Here is a 5488-nt window from a genome sequence, read left to right on the forward strand (position 1 = left end):
TCCTTTTAACTGTTGTCCAATGAGTACTAGTAGGTGCATGCAATATCTGACAAACCTTGTTGACTGAAAAGCATATATCTGGCCTGGTTAGCGTCAAATACTGCAAAGCTCCTACAACACTCCTATATCTGGTGGAATCTTCAGCTCCAAGCACCTCTCCATCATGAAGAGACAACTTTTCAAATGTAGACACTTGAGTGGAGGAAGGTTTACAGTCTTTCATGCCCACTCGCTCAAGGATGTCGCGCACATACTTTTCCTGAGATAAAAGAATGCCACGGCCCACATGTTTTACCTCAATACCAAGGAAAAAATGAAGGGTGCCCAAATCCTTGAGCGCAAAATCCATACGAAGATCCTGAAGAAGTGCTTCAACTGCTCGAGAGGAAGAACTGGTGACGATAATATCATCAACATAAATAAGCATAAAAATAGTCACTCCATGCCGATGATAGAAAAACAAGGAGGTATCTCCTTTGGAAACAGCAAAGCCAAGAGACTGTAACTTGGAGTACAAACGATAATACCATGCTCTGGGAGCTTGTTTTAAACCATAGATTGCTTTGTCAAGCTTGCAAACATGCCATGGTAAAGCTGAACTTTCATACCCAGGAGGCTGCCTCATAAACACCTCTTCTTCCAGAACACCATGCAAAAACGCATTCTTTATGTCTAGTTGTCGTATGCACCAATTCTTAGATATTGCAACGGAAAGAACCAAGCGGATAGTTGCAGCTTTTACCACAGGGCTAAAGGTATCCTCATAATCAATGACATACCTTTGCTTAAAACCTTTGGCCACAAGACGTGCCCTGTATCTGTCAATCGTGCCATCAGACTTGCGTTTCACCTTGTACACCCATTTGCAGTCAATCACGTTTCTCCCTTTGACCGGTGGAACCAAGTGCCATGTCTTGTTTGTAACTAGAGCTCAAAACTCTTCATCCATGGCTTGCCTCCACTTAGGATCACCAAGGGCGTCATGCAGATTTTTCGGTTCACCTGTGACACAAAAAGAACCCCATCGAACACAACCATCTTTATATACCTTGGGTTTTGCAATGCCACTTTGGGACCGAGTGTGGGACCGAGCAGGAGGAGGTGGAGCTGGCCGAGCATGCTGTAGCTGGAGGCGATCGTGCGTCTCTGAAACAGCAGAGTCGGACGCATGAGACGCTGGTGCAGAAAATCCTGAGTCCCCTGCTTGTAGAGAGCCAGCGGGATCCGGTGCGGCAGCCGATGGCGAACTGCCACTTGGCAGTTCCGAGCTGGAGGAAGACCGCGCCGCGCCTGGCTCCACACGCCCCGCCTCGTGGGGTGCACGGGGCCCGCTCCTGGTCGGCCCGCCAGGAGACCGCACGCCCTCCCACGCTGAGGACGATGCGGTGGGACGCGTAGCTGGCCCATGCGGTGGCTCGGGGCGCCCGCCTGGCCCCCACCTGCAGACGCGGATCCCCGCGTGGATTCGCCTGGTGCGGCTGGCCCACGCGCCGAATTGGGGCGCCCGCCTGGCCTCCCGCTGGTGGACGGGGATCCCGGAGCGGATTCGCCTGGCGCCACGCCAGGGGCGGATCCCGCGGCTGATCCGCCTGCCACCGCCGATCCCGAGGGCACCTGAGGATCTTTTGTGGCTGCATGCATGTTATCAGTTTCTTGCATAAAATCATAGGAGTTGTCACCAAAATCCTCAGCGTTCGGCTGCTCGATTGCCTGCACACTTTCAGCTGGGTCATTAGTATTAGACAAGGACATATTGTCACCAGCAAGATCCGCTCCCCCTTGAGCAAATTGAGGAGATGGCAGGAGATGAGAAGGGAGAAGGAGGAGTTCTTTTCGAAGTTGTGCACCGGCATTGGAGTGAAGACTGACGAAAGGAAAAACTTTCTCATCGAAGATAACGTCGCGTGAAACATAGACACGACCAGAAGAGATATCAAGACACTTATAAACCTTATGAAGAGTGCTGTATCCGAGGAAAGCACATTGCTTGGATCGGAACTCAAGCTTATGCTTATTAAAGGGACGCAAGTTTGGCCAGACGACACACCCAAAAATGCCAAGAAAAGAGTAGTTGGGCTTAGTGCCGAAGAGTCATTCTAGAGGTGTTTGGTTCTTGATAACTCTACTAGGGATGCGGTTTATAAGATAAACGGCAGTAAGGAACGCTTCATCCCAAAACTTGAGTGGCATAAAAGCATGAGCAAGTAAAGAGAGGCCAACTTCTACGATGTGTCTATGTTTCCGCTCGGCAGAGCTGTTCTGTTGATGAGCATGTGGGCAAGAAACGTGATGCGTGATGCCAATGCGTTCAAAAAAAGAATTCAACCGTTGGTACTCCCCACCCCAATCGGTTTGCATGGCAATGATCTTGCGATCAAAGAGTCGTTCAACATGAGCTTGGAAGAGACGAAATTTTTCAAAGACATCAGATTTATTTTTGAGCAAATATATCCAACTAAACTTGCTAAAATCATCAATAAAACTGACATTGTATTTCTGTCTTCCTACAGAGACGGGTCCAGGACCCCAAACATCCGAAAAAATAAGCTCTAAAGGAGTTGTGGATTCACTAGTTGAACGAGAATAAGGCAACTGATGGCTCTTGGCCATTTGACACGCATCACACACTAGTAGGTGATCTTGTTTATTCGAAACAGGAAGATTGAAGTCACGAAGAATCTTTTGAACTACCGGAAGAGCTGGGTGCCCTAAGCGCTTGTGCCACTGAGATGTGGAGGGTTTGATGGTAGCAAGGACTTGATGTTGAGGAGCACTCTACCGTCCGGTCACGGGGAACAAGCCCCATCTACTCTTGTTTTGAAGGATTGTTCTCCGGGTAGCCTGATCCTTGACAAGAAAGAATTCAGGGTGATGTTCAATGAAAACATCATTATCTCGCATAAGATTATAAGCTGAAAGAAGGCTCTGGTCAGCACTAGGAGCATGAAGGATGTTGTTTAAGTGGAGGGAACCAGAGGGAGTAGATAATACTGAATGGCCAATATGTGCTATGTCCATACCTTGCCCACTTGCTGTGTGGATTTGGTCGGTGCCGGTGTAGCGGTCTCGAACGGCCAGCTTCTCTAATTCCCCCGTGAAATGGTCAGTGGCGCCGGTGTCGAGATACCAGTTGGTATCTACGCCATAGGAGTGGGCAGAGTTGGCGGAGCGAGAGTTGCCACCGCCGCCGCCGCCACCACGCCCACCACTGCCGCGTCCGCCGCCACCACCGCCGCCTGCTGGGTTACGCACATTGTCGTTGTAGCTCTTGTCGAACCGTTTCCTGCAGCGCCACTCACCGTGGCCTTCCTCCTTGCAAATCTGGCAGCGCTCGCGGTCACCGCGCTCACCGCGGTCACCATCCTGTTGGCGCGGCGCACCGCCACCTGAGTTGTCGTTGTAGTTGCTGCCGTTGTAGCCATCGCGACCACCACCCTGGCCGCCACGTCCGCCGCCGTAGCCGCCTCGACCACCCTTTGCAGCGAGGTTGGCAGAGTGATGGGCGGTGTAGGCTGCTTGCTGGGCGACAATCCGTGACTCCGCGAAGAGCAGCAGCGAAAAAAGTTCGCTGAGGCCGATCGGTTGATCGGTAACAGCGCGTGTAGAGATGGCGGTGACAAACCCATTGTAATCGGGTTCGTGCATGAGGCCCTCCAAGATGTGCGAGACGATGTCATCTTCATCGAGCGGTTTCCCGGTGGCGGGGAGCTCATCTGCAAGCCCCTTCATCTTGGTGAAGTAGGCGGCGGCAGAGAGATCGCCCTTGCGTGCGTTCCCGATCGCCCTTGCGTGCGTTCCCGATCGCCGAGCGAAGCTGAATCTGGCGTGCCCGTGACTGCGCGGAGAAGCTTTCCACCAAGGCATGCCAGACTCCCGCGGCGGTGGTGTGGTTCGAGACCTGCATCAAAACCTCTCGGGACAAGGAGGCGAGCAAAAAAGTGAGCACCTATTGATCTTGAGTGACCCAGATCGCGTGTTCTAGGTTAGGTGTCTCGGTGATCTCCTTCTTCCCGGCGGTGTCCTTCTCGGAGACGATGACAGCAGCGGGCTCGTTGATCGAACCATCAAGGTAGCCCATCATCGCGGCGGCTCTGACATGCGGGAGCACCTGGGCCTTCCACACCACGAAGTTATCGCGGGTGAGCTTCTCCGTGATGGTGTGGCCGAGAGCAGCGAGGGAGGGCATAGCCATGGCATGAGAGGAGGAGGACGACGACATAACCTAGACGTATGGAAGAACTAGGCTCTGTATACCATGTGAAAATAGGTGATGAAGCGCATGCCTGAGCAGGGGCACATGTTGCGTGTTATATAGCCACCAGATGGCGGCGCACAAGGTACAAGGAGGTTAGGGTTTAGGTTAGGTGGAGATTGATCTCTTAAACTAACTACTAGGATCTTATCTCAACACCTAACCTATCCTAACAATATACAACACACGCAATATACAACATGTTTAACAATACTAATGAAAGGGGTTATTTTGCTTCCGCGCGCATATCACTTCTGCGGATGTTATAACATAAAATCGTTTGGCTTTGATTTGGTCTATCGAGTATCGACAAGAAAAACTAATTTCGTTTATGTATACTTTTGTGAGGAAAGTTAAGAATTTTTTGTTTCTTATAAGCCAACTCATAAAAAACTGAAGTCGAAATATTAGTCAGCTAACCGAATGGCCGTCCAACACCAAAGAAAATAGAAAAACATGCCCTGGTAGTGAACAGGACATGCCCTAGAGTACGTACCTCCAGTGGCAGAGCCAGGAAAATAGCATCAGGGGGGTCAAGTGCTGTGAAAACTAGTTGGGGAGCGCCAATCCAGTGAGAAATAGGCTTTTAACAGCAAATTATAACTAATTTCCACACTGTTCATCAACAAAGTACCACTAAATCCATGGTATTAGGGGGGGCCAGGGCCCCTGCTGGTCCCCCTGTCTCCGCCACTGCGTACCTCATCTGGTCCCCTCTTGGGTATATAAGGACAACTCTGGCTCCTAGGCCTTGAACGGTCACGAAGCCTTAAAATACACTTTCTAGTGCTTGAGGTTGACATTCTACGGGATTTTCTAGGCCTCGGTGACGGTGTCCTGGTTAGGGGTGCTTACCACGTCGGCCCCTTTGTAGTGGGTCGGGCTGTGGACCCCTGGATCATCATCAAGTGGGCTAAGACTATCATGTCTTTCTACGTGCTTAAAATTTAAGATGGAATCTTCCAAAGACTTGGCGCATACTACAAGTTACATTTGTATTATCGACATGTTTATCTCTAGATGTAATCGATGTCATGTAAACCCTAAGAACCCCTGGTCCCTATGTAAGCCCGGGGGTTTAGCTTGTAGGGTAGAGAATCAGACATTCACATATTATCTCGAGGTAAATCATCATGTACCTTGTACTCCAATAGAATCAATACAAAAGAAGCATGACATACGGTTGTACCTCTTCGAGAGGGCCCGAACCTGGGTAAAAGTTATGTCCCTTGTTCG

This window comes from Triticum aestivum, chromosome 6B (genome assembly GCF_018294505.1).
Source record: "Triticum aestivum cultivar Chinese Spring chromosome 6B, IWGSC CS RefSeq v2.1, whole genome shotgun sequence".
NCBI lineage: Eukaryota > Viridiplantae > Streptophyta > Magnoliopsida > Poales > Poaceae > Triticum > Triticum aestivum.